The sequence below is a fragment of the Acinonyx jubatus genome, chromosome D4 (assembly GCF_027475565.1).
Source record: "Acinonyx jubatus isolate Ajub_Pintada_27869175 chromosome D4, VMU_Ajub_asm_v1.0, whole genome shotgun sequence".
NCBI lineage: Eukaryota > Metazoa > Chordata > Mammalia > Carnivora > Felidae > Acinonyx > Acinonyx jubatus.
In genome coordinates, this window is record NC_069391.1 from 58,199,038 (window position 1) to 58,216,076 (window position 17,039).

At 36.7% G+C, this 17,039-nt stretch overlaps 1 protein-coding gene across 42 annotated transcripts in view; it reads left to right on the plus strand.

The window, feature by feature from the left end:
* PTPRD (protein tyrosine phosphatase receptor type D) overlaps positions 1 to 17,039 on the plus strand; it is a 2,170,985-nt gene that overhangs the window by 648,757 nt on the left and 1,505,189 nt on the right. For all 42 annotated transcript variants that reach the window (XM_053204229.1, XM_053204230.1, XM_053204243.1 and 39 more), the window contains one exon: positions 8,552 to 8,661. The gene's annotated coding sequence lies outside the window, so the exon portion shown is untranslated. The remainder of the gene's footprint in view (positions 1 to 8,551; positions 8,662 to 17,039) is intronic.

Genomic DNA, 17,039 nt, shown 5'->3' on the forward strand with positions numbered 1-17,039 from the left:
ACCTAAATGTTACCATTGCATCCCAAGATACCTTACTGAAAGCTTAATGATGTATTATTATCATCAAACTGCTCACCATACTGAGCAATCCTCTTCTATACGGAGATGCACATGTTAAAGAGAAGTGTCAAATATTCAGCTCATTATTTTTTATAAAAAGATAATTATTTATTTTTTGGATCTTCAACTAAGAAATCTTCAATTTTGGTTTTCAGAAGCAAATAGAATTCTACGTGAGGCTCACAAAATCAGGAGTTTAATATATATAATCATTATTCATCCTGTCATTTGCATTATAAACATGATAATGAATCAGCACATATTCATAATTCTGCTTCACAGAACATTTTGCTTCAGTTAAAATATATTTTGTGTTGCAGTGAAACTTGTATGATTTTTTACTTCTAATTTTATTGTGAAAACTTTCTTATGACATTTCAGGCATGGGTTGAGGAAAAAACAATACTTGTGACTTTACAGCTTAGGTGTCTATTACTGTGTTAGTGTTCTTATGAATTTTGTAAACTTTCCCAGCCTCTGTGCTGCTGAAACTGTACTCCAGAAAGCCAGTATTTGTGTGGGAGATTTGGGGATGAGGAGCTTGGAGACCTACAATAAGAAAGGAGTATATTGAGAGGTGAGAGCTTCAGTAAAAGCCAGGCAAAAGGTCATGGCAGTCCTGAGGAGTGGATCCTTTTTGGGGGACTGAGAAGCAGCTACTGAACCCTGTACTCTGTGCATATTTATTTTTGCAGCTAGTTTAAAGAGCAGATTTAAAAAAAATTCCGAACAGTTTAACTGATGTCTGCCATGCCACTTATTAATCTAGGTATTTTCAGCCATATTAACAGCTTTGTACATCCCTCAGTTATACTTATCAATGTGTAAGACCATCAATTGTTCAAAAATTCATCTCATCCATTCATTAAATAAGCCTGCATTGAGCACCACCCACTTGTTAGGTATTTTGGCAAGTGCTAAAAATTACCAAGATAAATACTTATGTTTAAACCTCCCACAGTGCAGTGGGGAAGATGAGCAAATAGTCAAATTATCTTAGAAATAAGGTACAAGATGGTGATTTTGTTTGCATGGCCAATTATTTTGCATACGTTGCTAGAAGCAGTCCTCAGCCTATGGAAGAGCATGACGGAGAGGGTAAGGGTCCTCAGGGCTTCTCAAGTTTTAATATGAAGAAGTTCTGTTACATTCAGAACTTATTATTCTACATTTAAACTAATATTTCTTGGGTTATTAAATGTGTTTTTAAGTTACCAGATAAATAGGTTAATTTTGTATCTCTTTAGTATTGATTTTCAACGTATTTTCTTTGAAGTCCTATATAGACCATGTCATTTCACCATGATCTTTCTAAAATTAAGGCTTGCTTTCTAATAGAAATCTAGTCAGTTTTAATAAACCTGTGCATGAAAATATTACACATTCTCTGGTGTCTCCCCTTTACATAGGTCTTGGTGCCTCTCCATTCTAGCACCCTCCCGTATCATTTCACTGAGACAAATCTCGTCTTAGTCATCGATTGCTACATTGCAAATACACTGCGTACTTCTTGCTCTTCCTCTTCCTTGACTCAGCAGCGGCAGTTGACACAGTTGAACATTCTCTCCTCTTCAAAGGACTGTTTCTTCTTGACTTCTGGTTTCCCTGCATACTGCAGTAGCTGTTCCTTTTCATTCTTTTTTGCTCTCTCCTCTTCATCTGCCAGCCTTCAGTCCTTGGACCTCTTAACCTTCCAAACAGACTTTCTCCTTCAGTGACGTCATCTGCTCTCAGGGCTTTTTAATACTACCCATATTCTAATGACTTCCAAAGTCATATTTCCAGCCACGATCTTCCCCCTGGATCTCAGATACCCAGATCCCTATTTGATATCTTCATTTTATTGCCTAATGGGCATCCTAAAACTCACATTTCCACAATGGATCTTTTGATAACTCCCCCTAAGCTTTGGTGGTCCTTTTTCTCTGAGTTAATGCCAACTCTACTTTTCCTTTTGCTCAGATATAAAACCATAGGGCTATGGGACACTTGGGTGGCTCAGTCAGTTGACCGTCTGACTTTGGTTCAAGCCGTGATCTTGCAGTTCATGAGTTAGAGCCATGCATCGGGCTCTGTACTGACAGCTCAGAGCCTGCAGCCTGCTTCAGATTCTGTGTCTCCCTTTCTCTCTGCCCCTTCTCCACTTGCACTCTGTCTTTCTCCCAAAAATAAATAAATATTTTAAAACATAATAAAAAAATAAAATAAAAATAAAACCACGGGGCTATGCTTTATCTCTCTCACTAACACCCCACGTGGAATCTGTTTGCAAATCCTAACTTTTCTACCTGTAAACATACAATATTCTAACCATTTCTTTCCACCTCCACGGCTTCTGCCCTAGTCTAAACCATATTCATGCCTTCCCTAGTTTGATACAATAGTCTCCTTTCTCTGCTCCTGACTTTAACACCCTTCAGTTACTTTTCAACAGTCAGCCAGAATGGTTCTATCTGTCATCTACCTCCAATCCCCCATTGTCTTTCCATCTCATTAGGAATAAAAGCTGGTGTCTTATTTCTACAGTAACCTTTAGATGATTACTCTCAGATTCATTATTCTCTGAGCTCTTCTACTAGGCTCCCTCACGCGCATGTGCTCTCTCTCTCTCTCATTCAGCTCACTACAAATTAACTCGGTGTCCTGCTGTTTTTCTGAAACAACATCAACAACAACACCAAAAATACTCACCTTAGACTTTGTTGTTCAAGTTGCCTTTGCCTGGAACTTTTTCCTCCCAGTTGCCTCCAAGGCTGACACCCTATTCCCTTCAGGTCTTTACTCAAATGTTGCTTTAGTGAGGATTTACTTCACTCTCACATGTAAAACTGTAACCTTTTCCAGACATTTCTTCCACCCTTTTGCTACTTTTTCTCCTTAGCAGTTATTGCTATGTTATTTATTATGTATTTTATGTTTGTCTTCTCTGCTATGATCTACATATGAACAAATTGCATTTTTTCACTACTGTGTTCTAAACATCAAAATTAGTACTAGCATCTAGTAGGTAGTCAACAGATATTTGTGAAAAAGACCGGATGCTGTATCAGGTTATGAGCTGCACAGTGGTCACCTTGACGTTCTGGGTAGGAGCAGAAGGAGGCAGAGGTCAGCATGCAGGAAGTTTATAGGCAGTGTTCTGAGATCCACTTGTGTGAAACAGAAGGGAAGGAACAAGGAGTGAGCAAATGGCAGATGGTCTGCAATGTAGCCTCAACTAAGGTTTCTTTCAACAACACAGGGAGCTGTCCTGCATGGTGGCTGTAGGCCAGGCCTTCATGCTTAGTGTCTGTAACTGGATGCAGGCTGCATTTGAGCGAGGGCTGGTGAGGCAACATGGCCAGCCTGGGGCAATTTCCAGGTGGGATTAGAAGTGGCAGTTGGCAGCACTCCCATCAGCTGGGTGAAAAGATCTATTAATCCTGAAAGGGCATCTTTCAGATGTCCACTGCAGGGCTATGGGCATAAGACTACTGGCACATTCTAGGGACTCCTAGGGGGCTCAGCCAGTTCAGTGTCCAACTCTTGGTTCCAGCTCAGGTCAAGATCTCACTGTTCATGCGATCAAGCTCCTCATCGGCCTCTGCACCGACAGCATGGAACCTACTTGGGATACTCTCTCCCCCCGGCCTCTCAAAATAAATCAATAAATTTAAAAACAAAACAAAACAAAACAAAACTATCGCCATATTCTAGATGATTTCTTCTCTTAAGAACCACATGGTTTCCACACCTTCAAATCCTTATTCAAAAAGGCCTACCCTTTATTTTCCTCTCTAATTTAAAGAGAAACATGCACTCTTCTCCCCTACATAATCTCACAGACCCATATCTCGCAATATAAGGATATTACTTAATTACCCTCTTCCTGAATTCCGTGAACTAGAAGATATGCTCCAAAGAGGACAGACTTTTTTTTTTTTTTTTTGGTATATTTTGTTCACTGAAAATAATCACAAGCACCTAGAACAGTGCATATAGTACTTGAAATACTTGTGGAAGGAAGGAATTTCAAGCTTCTGACTGAGCTGACTTTGTGCTATTTTGACTCCTTGGAATTCTAAAAACTGATGATAGGTCTTTTGAACACACTGATGTACAGAGATGGGTGAAGCAGATCCTGACTTCCTGGAACAAGCCTTGTACTTCAGCCCAAGACAAGACAAGATACGCTAGGGCCATTTTTACAGCATCTGAGTGGCGGTGGGGGTGGAGGGGGGGGGGGGGTTGGCGCCTAGGAAAAAAAAAAATGAATCTTGCCTATTAGGACACCCACAAATATGCAGACACAAACCTCGTTCTTTGAGGGCTAACGTAGCTCTAATGTCTCCTCGTTTTCAGGCTGGGTGCGGTTCCATATAGTCTCCAGGGTGAGGAGACTGGGACTAGGTTTAGAAGTTAAGGAAGAGTTTGATAACAAGCAGTATCTACCTATAGTTTCTGCCCCAAGAGTTAATGCAGGGAAGATGCGATGGAGCAGACGGCCACCAGAGAGCGCTGTGGGACCTCTTTGCGGGGATTTGCTTTCCAGCATAAGATTGCAAGGAGCTTGGGAACATAGGCTTTTAAAAACCTTAACTTAGAGGAATTTTGCTGATGTCGTTAATGACTTTGCTTCATTTTGAAAGTACATAGAATGAGAAAGAATGTGTTAAATTGTACTTGAAATTTAAAAACTGCAAAGAATAGTAATAGAAGTTTCACACAAAAAGATACATAATATCCCTTAATTGACATAAGGAGATATTGAACCTACATCATAATTTTTCAAATGCTCATTTAAATGACAGAGATAAAAATGTTCACTTATCAGATTTTCGAGAATCTAGAAGTCTGCCCAACCAAGTAGAAGTTGGTGGTGGTAGCATTAATTGGTTTGATTTTCAAGGAGGGAAAATTGGCAACATATTTGAAAATTACAAATGCATTTGCCTTTGGCTTCTCCACTCTCAGAGGAATGTATCCTACAGATGTACCTCTTAGATATAAATTAACACTTTTTTTTAAATCTCAAGAATGATAAAAGTTTTGAAAGATAAATATCTTGGGGTATAATTAAATAACTTTAGGTGATTCAGAATAATAGACATGAAGGCTACACAGGAGGTGCTGTTTATTTCCTAATATAAAAAGCCTGGTAGTTACTTTATGTAGGGAAGGGGGAAAGGCAAGGCCAATAATGGTGGGTGAAGAATGCAGTCTTTTTTTTTTTAAGTGGGGGTGGGGAGCCAAATAATATACAAGATTTCTTATATTTGTATAAGGAATTTTTGCAGGGATCCACAGTTGCCAATAAAGGTGATCTTGTTGAAGGTGACATAAGAAGAAGAAGGAGGCAAGGGTGAGAGAAAGGTTTAGTCCTATATGCCATTTTATGATGCTTAGATTCATGCAAATTTCTTACCAGTTCACAAAACAGAAAAAAATGTGTATTTTATATTTTTAAGTTTATTTATTCATTTATTTTGAGAAAGAGAGAGAGAGAAAGAGAAAGAGCAGGTTACGTGGGGGGAGGGGCAGACAGAGAAGGAGAGAGAGAAACTAGGCAGGCTCTGCACAGTGCAGAGCTTGACGTGGGGCTGGAAACCATGAACCGCAAGATCATGTCCAAACCAAAATCAAGAGTCAGATGCTCAACCGAGTACCCCAATATGTATTTTAAATTTCAGGGGAAAAGTGTTGGGTTAGTCATAGAGGAAATGTTGACAATTCAACTTGCCTTTTCACATAAATGCATCAGATACTTAAAGGTGTTTGTATTCAGTTCCCTAGTTAGTTTGTAAGTTACTAATTGTCTGCTTGAAATCAGCCAGTACTACTGTCTCTGGCAGCCTTGTGATGAATGAGGTGAATTTTGCAGCAGGGTGTCCCAGGGAGAACTTGCAGAGGTGCTTGGAGTTTCCTTTGGGACCTCTTCTTCAGTTGTCTTGACTTTCCATGATAATCTTACTCCCCACCACCTACCAAGTTACAGATTGATTTGCCCTTTGGGCAAAGAGGAAAGAAGTTAAGAAACCTTTTCCTTTCATTGTCATAGACTTACTCTAGTAATTCACATTTATTCACTTAATGTTTATTGAATATCTACTAAGAACCTGAGAATGAACCACTTTCTGAGAAAACAAATCTCTCAGGCATAACCTTTCCTTTAAGGAACTCCTAGTCAAATAGGAAGATGGCATAGTCTAATTACTTTGCAGAGTGATATGTGCCATGGAAAGACAAAAAGAGAATGATGTCCTTTGAAACGGAAGAGAACCTTCAGACCATTTCATGGATTTTAAAACATGAGTAGGGATTCTCTAGGCAAACAGAAGTTGGGATGGAGAGGGGGAAGGAATAGCACTTGTGAAAGGTCTGGAAATACACCGTCCATTACGAGTGCTGAAGAGTGTAGTGTGGCTAGAGTGTGTTTGTGTTTGATTTCAACACATTTTGAGAGGAATTACTGCCACTGTGTCTAATACTAACTACTTACTAGATATACTTGTATTAGGTATGTTATGCCATTAATTCTAACAATGAAACTCTGAAGTATGTTATCTGAATTACACAGATGATGATACCAAGAATTATAAAAATTTATCTAGTTACACAAGTAAGTAAAGCTAGGAGTCAAACCTGTATCTAATTCCAAAGTCCATGATCTGGAGTATGAGTAAGTGTTTGCTGAACCTCTTCCATTCGCCTTTCAGATTCACTCTTTACCCTTCTCCATCCTACTCTCTAACACCAGAAACTAGTCCAGATGGGGTTCATCAAGAGGCTCAATGACCTTGATTGTCCCATAGGTAGTGTAGGTAGGAAACCGGAGAGAAGATGAGAGAATGCAAGATGACAGGGCTCCCTCCCATCCTGCGATCCTGTGCCACACAGGACTTCCAATTAAAGATCAGTGTTTCTACCCAGGAGGCTCTCGCTATACATCGGGCTCCTAGAGGCAGTAGCTGCCCCCTGTCCTCATCTCTGCCAGCCGAAGGGTGATAACAACTTTGTTCCATCCTCTCTGTGGTTTCCCTACATAGAGCCCACAGTTTTGTAATAAGTTCTTTATTAAACTCTCCTCAAATTATTCTAATTGAAAGTGCCATCTGTTTTCAGTTGGCACTAGATCAACATTTAAGAAGTTATTGTTATTATCTAAATGAGAGCTAATGAAAGTTTATTGTGCAACGAGCAGAAGAAACAAAGGGGATAAAATGGATTTCAGTGTGAGATAAGAAAAATTTGAATTTTTAAGAAGGCTACAAAGTAAGAACAATATTCTCTCTTAAGATCTGAATTCTATTAAGGAAATGAAATGACTCTGTCTCTCACCTTTTATGTTACCCGCTCTTAAATCAATAGCAACATGGGACAAAATAGGTGGTTTGTAACTTGACACCAAGGAGTTTAGGGTTTGGGGAAGCTGATTTCACTCCTTGTGTTGAAGCACATGGAGCCACATTATTCATTCAGAGAGGGTGGTGAGATTCAAACAAGTGATCAGTGCAAAGTAGGTCCAACAAGAGGTAATAATAAATAGGTTACCCTGGCAGGTAGATCAGACAGTAGGGTATATCAGCCTGGCTCAGGGGATTAGTCAGGCAGCAAGCATCAGGAGGAAGGTCAGCAGATAACAGGATCTCCACCATGAGATTCAATCCTGAGTCAGATTCCAAGTGCTGGGGAAGGAGACAAAGGCAGAGGCAAAACAAGTGCTGGCTGGACAAACTGGAACAAGATGGGCACATTGTTGATTTCTTCTGTTTCCTGAAACCACCCGATTGTGCACCAGACTGGAGAGACTGTTGAAGGTCACGTGGCCCCAACTGTGACAAGTAAAGGACCAGAATAACCCAACATCCCATTCATACAGAGGACATCGCATTCATACACGGGCAGCCCAGCGCTGAGGGCTTTTTTTTTTTTTTTTTTTTCTTTGAGTCTGTGATTTCATCATCTGGTCAAAATGTCTATTTTTATTTAATGTTCTGTAGTAGCAACACTCTGGTGCATTTGAGAAAGCATCTGTGTTCTTCATCAATGTCTCACAAGTTGAAAAACTATTGCATTCCTAAATTGTTTCCTACTGGGATTCCTTCTCATGGTGTTAAAAAAAAATCCAGAAAACAATATTTTCAACATATTTTCTGGGTTTAAAGTATTCTGATTTACCATCTCCAAGGACAATATATAAAAATGGCTTCCTAAATTAACACATCAATTACTTAAACCAAATGGATAGGAATGATGGCACTAAAATAATAATCCTTTACAACGAACATTTTTTAGGAGATAAAATACAGACGGTCCCTTTGACTTAAACAGGTGCTATATTAATCATTGCGGTATAAATGATAGAGGGGAAGAGTTTATGCTTCTCTCCTTTGTGTTGAACATTCCAATAAATGGGTGTCTAATGTGACAGAGAAAGATAACATAATGAATATCTTAATGTGCTTGAATGAACATAAAAAAAAAAAGTGACTGACACTGTATTTTGTTCCAGGTAGGAGTAAAAAGCAAGCAGTTCCTGGCCAGTGATACTCCAGTTAAAGATGTCTGACTGACAAGCATGTTGGCACCAGCATTGAAGGAAGTGATGGGCTTTGGCTCCAGGTAAGTACAGTTCCGAGGCATAAAGTGTGCATCTTTCTGACTCTTAAGCACAGAGCTCATAAGATAACTCCAGCAAGATTTTTACCCTCTCAAAATACAAGAGTACTGCATTTTTTCAAAATATTATCACTGTAAAAATAGTACTTTAAAGTCAATGCATATATATATTTTTTTCCCTCTTTAAGTGATGAAACAGGTAACTATGAATAAGTTTATTTCTGAACTGGGTGTCAAAGTGCCTGAACTATAAATAGAATGAAAGATGTAATTTAATAGAATGTTTGAGGATTAAGGAGGGTAGGCTATTTCTATAAGTGACCAGTGTGGGAACAAAGTTATCATTAAGCATTTCAGATTGACACATTGTTCTATAGCCTTCTGATGACTGGCACATGAAGGCTGAGTTAGCCTTGAGGACCCCAGATTTTGTCACTTCCAAAGTCATGCAATTAGAGCAAGCAGATAATCCAGTAACTCAAAAGACTCCTTGACTTCTGGCTTCTAAATTGCAGGAGATCAGAAGTAAAGGTCAGACATACCTGTGTTCTAATTATGATTCTCAGAGTATGTACCTTCATGAATCCGTAAGCCAGAATGTATGCATCACCTAGGGACCTTAATATGAAACTTTTGTGGGCTGAATAGATTAATGGGCTCTAGATCTAAGGAATGGAAGACAAATATGACACAACTCAATTTTTTAACTTTGGAAGACTTACATACGAGGCCAACACACATGTTATTTTAGGTCACATATAATTTCTGCCTTCAACAGATTTAAATATTGATAAAGGAGATAAGCTAATTAAGACTACTAGGACAAGGACTAAAAAAAGAGGTAAGGAGCATGGAATAAGTACTTAGTCTACTTAGTATATATATATCTACTTTTGTCACAGCAATTCTGTATCTAGTGACAATGTAAGAAAAAAATAAGATACTTGAAAATATATGAACTAGGGATGTATTTCATAGTCTGTTTTACAGCAATACAAATGATAAACAACCCAAATACTTACTTGTATTGAACTTACAAAATATATTTTTGTTCAGATAGTGAAATTCTATAGAACTGTTCAAATGATTTAAAAGAATACTTATGACATGAAAGAAAGAACAGGTATATTTTTAAATTTATAAAAGAGTTCAAAATGTCTTAAAATAGCATTTGTGTGTTTATGCAGAAAAGACAGAAAGTTACCTATGATTATTTTTACTTTTAACTTTTTTTTTGTGATGTTTTCATAGTGGCTGTTTTTACTATAATCAGAAAAAAAATATGACTCAACATTGAAAGTTAAATCATTATAAGATTTTACAAGAATAAAGTAATGAAAAAATACCATGTATCTCAGACATTAAAAACCAGGTTACAAAACGGAATTAGATTAAAATCCTACATTTGTGTAAAACACCTATCTATATACATAACAAAACAGAATTTGGGTAAAATCCTGCACTTGTATTTGTATTTCTTTAAAGTGTATGTATGTATGTTATGTATGTGTGTGTGTGTGTGTGTGTATTAAATATATACAACTTTTCTGTTTAAATAAAAGAGTTTGGGAGAGTGAAGATAATTCCTATTTGATAAGTATGTAAAGTCCCCAGAGATTGAAATTTGAGTAGAGCCTTGAAGGTTAAATACACAGAAATGTGCGTTCATGAATATTAATAACATCATCTGACCTGTTAAAATGGATGAGAGCACATATGATGCTCACTTGCGTTGTTCCACTTTTCATTTTGTAGAAAATTATAGCATAAGTGATACACACTGTGTGAATTTGAATATTTTTTAAAGTTTATTTATTTATTTATTTTGAGAGACAGAGAGAGAGGCAGAGAGAGAGAGGGAGGGAGACAGAAAGAATCCCAAGTAAGCTCCGCACTGTCAGTGAGGAACCTGACGTGAGGCTCAAACTCATGCACCGTGAGATCATGACCTGAGCCTAAGTAAGATGCTTAACCGACTGAGCCACCCAGCCTCCCTGAATTTGAATATTGATATTTGTTTCAAGTTTAGAATACTCAAATTGCCAAACTAAATGGTATCTTTTATCCCTCACTGACATTTTGTAAATACTACTGCATTTTTAACAAAAATTACATCATTGTGTAATTATTCACAGTATGAACATATTCGCCAAATCTGTGAAAGTTACTTATATTTCATTACCATAGCCATCTGCAATTCTCCTTTACATGACTTCTGTGATGCATTAAGTAGGTTGCATATTTATCTTAGAAAAACAAAATGAAAGAAACAACTAATTTCTTATGTGAACATTTCACTTTAAAAATAAATATTGTGAAGAGTAGCAGTAATGTTCTCTTACACACACTTCTCTGTACTTATCTTCCACTTAGATTATGGTTTCCAAGTCCATTATTTGCCCTTTTTATTCTTCCTCTATATTCTGCTTGGGTGATCATGTGGATACCCATGGCTTTAATATTCCCAAATTTATAACTCTAAACCCACACCCTAATCGTCCACTGAATCAAAATACCAGAAGAACCACAGGTATCATTGTCTCCTAGGCTGTATTTTCTGCAGTTTTTTCTTCAGATTCCTCTTTAATGGGGTCTCCTGTTTCCACCCTCCCGATGTCAATTCTGAAAAGGTAAAATCCCTCTTATAGGGATATGGGGGGGGGGTGCCCAGATTGACTGAGTAGGCCTGAATTATGGACAGGAGAAAGGACAAGTTTGTTAATGCCATTAACATATTAATAGCTTAATAATAATACAAATGTTTCTCCCTTTTTCCATTATCAGTGAATTTATCCTTGGTAATTCTTCATCATTCCCTTATCTATGCTTCTCCCCACAATATGCACATTATAAATGCATGGCCTAACATGAAGTTGAAATGAGAAGAATGGCAGAAGAATGTGTACAATGGTAGTTTAGAGTTGTCAACATACCAACATGGGCATGTGGGACAGATGTCTACTGGGTGATCTGGGCTCAAATATCTACTCTTCCATGCATGAGTTATGCACTCTACAATCTACCATTCTCTTCAAGCCTCCAAGTCTTAAATTATTCATTATACGTTATTCCAATTCTATAAGTCAACTAATACAGTGTTTGTGTAATCAGTGTGTAAATGTTTAAGCACTTTGTGAACCTGAGCATTGATTGTTACCAATCATAGAGAACAGATACAACTTCCCAAAATATTCACGTGTGTATATATGTATATATACATTTGTGTATGCATATATAGAAAGACAGACTACTTCTATTGAAGTAGTAGGAGTAGTTGTTTCCACAGTGATATCTTAGCTTTTTGGTAAAATATCTTCAAGTAAGTATATGCAGAGAAAGTTCCCTCCTTTTTACTTTAATGTGTGGCCTGCCCATCAAATCGGCACAGTTCAATAATTCAGGAGGTGTTCTCTCTGCCCTTTGGTCACAAAGGGACTTCAACTCGGGATAAATTCATAAGGTAATGAGCTAGGCAACACAAAACAACTTTCTCTTATGAAATCAACTCACAAATAAATGTAGTATGAAACTTAAAGACAGAGACTATTAAGATAGCATTGATTCATTGATCTGGAAATTATTTCCAACCATATAATATTAATAACACTCCATGACCTGAAATGTAAGCTGCAGCGAACATCACACAGCAACAAAAATTATTTAATATTGCCAACAACTGTAGTGATGTTGAACTTTAACAGTTGAAATTACATTTGCTGAAGTACTGAGAATATTTTGCAAACTATGACATTAGAAATTCTCTTCAGAAGATGAGAATTTGGTTAGATGAATCAATATTCATTAGACATTCAATAATATATGCCTAGAATAAATCAAAATACATTTCATTTTGGCTGCATTGAAACCACTTAGAGTTCCAAATAATGTACAGTAAAATCTGTGAGAATTAGATTACCACAAACCAATACTCTCAACTAGATTTGTGTGTGTGTCCTTTTTTCATGTATTTCAAGAAAATTTGATGACCTGAAAATTGACCAGAGCTTAGGAAGGAAGGAAGAAAGGAAGGAAGGAGAAGACTAAATTTCAAAATGGTGGTTCTCAATAATTAAAAGTCGCAATCACTCAAAAATTTTAAGCCTCTACAACGTACTTTATGTTCCCCACAGGTCTAGGGACATACAAATATTAAAGTGAGGATTCCCCATGAGAGGAAATATAGACACTACTAAATAGTATGACATTATGTAGATACATATCATACTTATTTAGATAAATATTCGTGTCAGATGTCAAAAGATAAGGAGAGATCAAGTGCCAATGGCTTCCAACAAGAAAACTTTTGACTTGTGTTTCAGCAACTGAAAAGGCTTCTTGAAGGAAGTTGAATTTGATAAGTTAAATGGGTGATGTGCAGGCTGGGAATGATATTGTAGATGGAGGGGACAATTTATATGCAAACAATGGCATTGAATGTAGAGGAGATGCAGAAAAGGACAGCCAGCAATTTTTTTCTTTTAATAAAGGGTGACATTACTGGAAAGAGGAGGATAGAGACTAATTCTGATGGTGTTTAATGTTGGCCCAAATATTGTGTTCTTAATTTTGTGATCACCTTCCAGTGATCTTTGAACTTAACATTGTATTGGACCCCAGTACCATCACAAGTATAAATGCTTGCATAGTCTTGCTCTAACTTAAAATAAAAATGCTCACCATCTTATACTGGTGGAGCATATAATAGTTGTTACCAAACTTTTAGGTTCAGAGCAGTGTGAGTTAATAAACAAAATTTACATCCAAAGTCAGATAAAATATAAAATTTAATACTTTTTCCTACAACCTCTAAGTGCATTTAATTTTCACAACAAATATTGGTCTCAAGGTTACAAATCAATGGTACTTGGAACTATCAAAACTAATCTTGGTATATTACAAAAGGCTTTTTACCATTTGTACTAAACAAAATCAAATTCATGTAACATAATGCTAAAAAGCATAGATTAAAATGCACATTTTATGATAGCATACAGGCATTTAGTAATCTATATCTTTCTACACACAGTGAGTGAGTCATAGCTTTGTTTTCTCAAAGTACTTGTGTCAATTTCTTAGTTTCTCTTGAACGTTCCAGATTAACACTAGCTCAAAATTTTGGCTTCAAGTTTCAGCTACCGTTTTAGTCAAGAATGAGTTAAATATATTTGAGGCTTACAATCTTTATTTCTACCATTTTTCAAATCTATTTGTGATAGAATTACCTTGACACTTATCAACATTTTAAATCATGGAGGTTTTACTTAATTGTCTTTTCTCCTCATTTCCTCACATCTGTTTATTCACCTAGGATTTGTTGAAGTGAAGCACTTTTCCAAGTACCAGGGACTTCTTTCACAACCTCGTTTGTATTTTCCTTTTTTGCTCTGTCTATCCCTTTTTTTTGAACTGGATTATTTTTGTCTGGATACTTAAAACTGTTCCTTAATGATTTTTCCAATACTGTCTCCCTTTCCTCTTTCTCCTTTTTATTTTGCCATATCTTTGCCATAGTAATTCTTTTAAGATAGAGGCATTATCCTATTGCTATAGTTCACCAAAATTATTGTGTCTCTTTAATTTATACTGAGTTTTTGAGGGATTGGCGTGGTGGAAGGATATTATACAGAAAGACAATGTTGCAGTTAAAAGAGTGAAAAACCGAGAAGAGCAGTTGGGGTTTGGGTGCATAGATGTGAGATTCCTTTCTACAGGTACTTAGTTTGTGGTAGAAGAAGACAAAGACAAAAGCAAGACAAAGGACAGATGGTAGAATAAACTTGTTTTGAGGCATGGACATTAAAATATAGGAGAATAAAGATTAGCCAGAGAAGGAATAATCTCAGGTCATGATGAAAAAGTAGGAGAGTTTAGGTGAAGGAGTGTTTTAAAAACTGTTGTGGCACCTCGGTGGCTCAGTGGGTTGGGCGCCAGACTCTTGATTTCCGCTCAGGTCATGATCTCACGGTTTGTCAGTTCAACTCTCTGCTGAGAGTGTAGAGCCTGCTTGGGATTCTTCCTCTCGCCCTGTGTCTCTATCTCTCCCCGCCGGTCCCATTTCTCTCTCTCAAAAGTAATAAAAACATTTAAAATAAAATTTAAAATGTGGTTATTGTTGTCATCTGCTGATGTTTGCCAATGGGAAAAAGAGAACTGATAAAATAAAATACATTTTTGCTGCACAAAAATGAAACGGATGTTGTTTTTTCTAAAATTAATGTGAGGTGAAGCACCTTTCTGGTTATTCAAAAAGGTAAATTAATCCCTTCAAGGATCCTTTGTATAATATAGAACCTCATTCAGTGTTCTATATAGAAAATAAGACTTCAGATACAAGAAACATCAGCATGTTTCCTAGATCTATGACAGATGCTATAGATGAGATTATATTAAACTCAGACCTTAACAATAGTAAATGATAAATACATAAAAATTCCTGTTAAGGCAATTTTTTTTATCTTAATGAGAAGAATTTTCTTAGAGTTTTAGGTATCCTTTTCCTTTTTATGAAAGAATAAGTGATCTTTGCCATTAAAATTTGTGATTGTATCTTAAATATGTGAAAAAGTAATTTGTTGTTGTTGCAATATGCTGTAACAGTTAAATACCACCATCTGTAGTATAAACCAGTATATACCAGTTGCTGAAGTCAAAGGTATTGTACTCAATATTGGCAATTTGGAAATGAGAGTGCACACATAAATTGTGGAAATTGACATCTTATCACTAGCTGTAGAGATAGCATTTACTCTGGGTGGGAATTGAAAACAGGGATAGGATGTGCCTCATTTTCAAATATATTTTTTAATTAATTTATTTATTTTGAGGGAGAGGGGAGAAGCACAGAGTAATAGAGAGGGAATCCCCCACAGGCTCCACTTCATCAGTACAGAGCTTGACTCAGGGCTCCGTCCCAGGAACAATGAGATCGTGACCTGAGCCGAAATCAAAAGTCAGATGCTCCACCAACGGTGCCCTCCAGAAGCCCCTCAAACATATTAAACATTGAATGTTAGATGTATTTGTGGTATTAGTATCCTCGTACTGAAAGCCACAAAACTCTTGCTCTCAAATTTCTCTCAAACTGTCAATCCTTATTTTGTAAAGCAGTTGTTTTAAGAGATACAAAGACAACAAAAACATATGGGATCTTTGAAATTTATTTTGTTGGGAGGGTTTTCTGTTCAAAAGTGCATCACACGTAACACTGAACAAATGCTTCTTTTTTAAAAAAAATGACAGAAAAAACTGGGGCAGGGGACCTCTCTGTATAATGATCAACGTACTCTATTTTTAAAATGATTTAATCAGTTTCAGAGACTGAAGAAGTGTTCTACTTCTTAAAATTGCTTTTATTCTTAAAAATAGAAACTCATGATCTAGTAATCAAATTGTATTAAGAGATTTGCAACAGCAGCAGGATCACAGGTGCTTGCTGCACATCTATGCTTCAGTCACACTGAAAGGAGAACAACGTTCTACTCTTACCTGTTGGTAGTTACCTTGTTTTTATTTTACTGTGTTTGTATTATCTTGATCAATTTTAAGCATTACCTATTAACTTCCTAGTATGATACTTACATAGGACGAAGGACAGGAACACCACTTGCAGGGCTTCTTTTCCACTATTCTCTCAATGTACTGAATCAAACTATTTTAGAGAAATCAACATTCAACGTTTAAATCATGATTATACAAATGCTGTTTAGTCGGTTTCCAACTTTTAACCTAAGATATTCTTTAATTTTCCAAGTTTATATTATTGTTAATGACTATTTGAAATTTCAAATGCACAGAATGATGAAAAGATTTGTGACCTCCGTTATTTATGTGAGCACACTCCGTCCTTCCATCCTGCTGCTCCCATCTACCTGCTGGCTCTCTGAGTCTCCCTGTTTTTGCTTTGCTCTGTTGGATTTCTTGGTCCTGGGTTGCACTTCGTCTTCCTTCTTGATTATTATGCAATGATCGCTCCAATTCCAGCCCCATTCTCCTGTTTTACTTCTCTCTTGTGTTCTGTTTTGCTTTCTCTTTAAGAACCTCTCAGGGTTTTTGAAATTCATGACAATGGGCCTTGGTGTGTGACTAACTTCATTTTGGAGATTGATATTTTTGTGTTAAAAATTTAATTTCTTAGTTTCATCTTAGCTGTCACAGGTTTCTCTTTTTATTAGTTAGCTACTGGGCCTTCTGAATTACTCTTTTCCTATATTTAACAAAATTTTCATCCATTTTCTATTAGTTTTGTTCTTTGGGTGATCTCCTTGACTTTATCTTATACCTTTCTTGGAATTTAAAAAATAATTTTATTTGGAAAAAAAATTGAAACATACATAAAGGTTGTTGGGGGTTGGGGGGAAATGCAGGAATGCATCAATACGTTT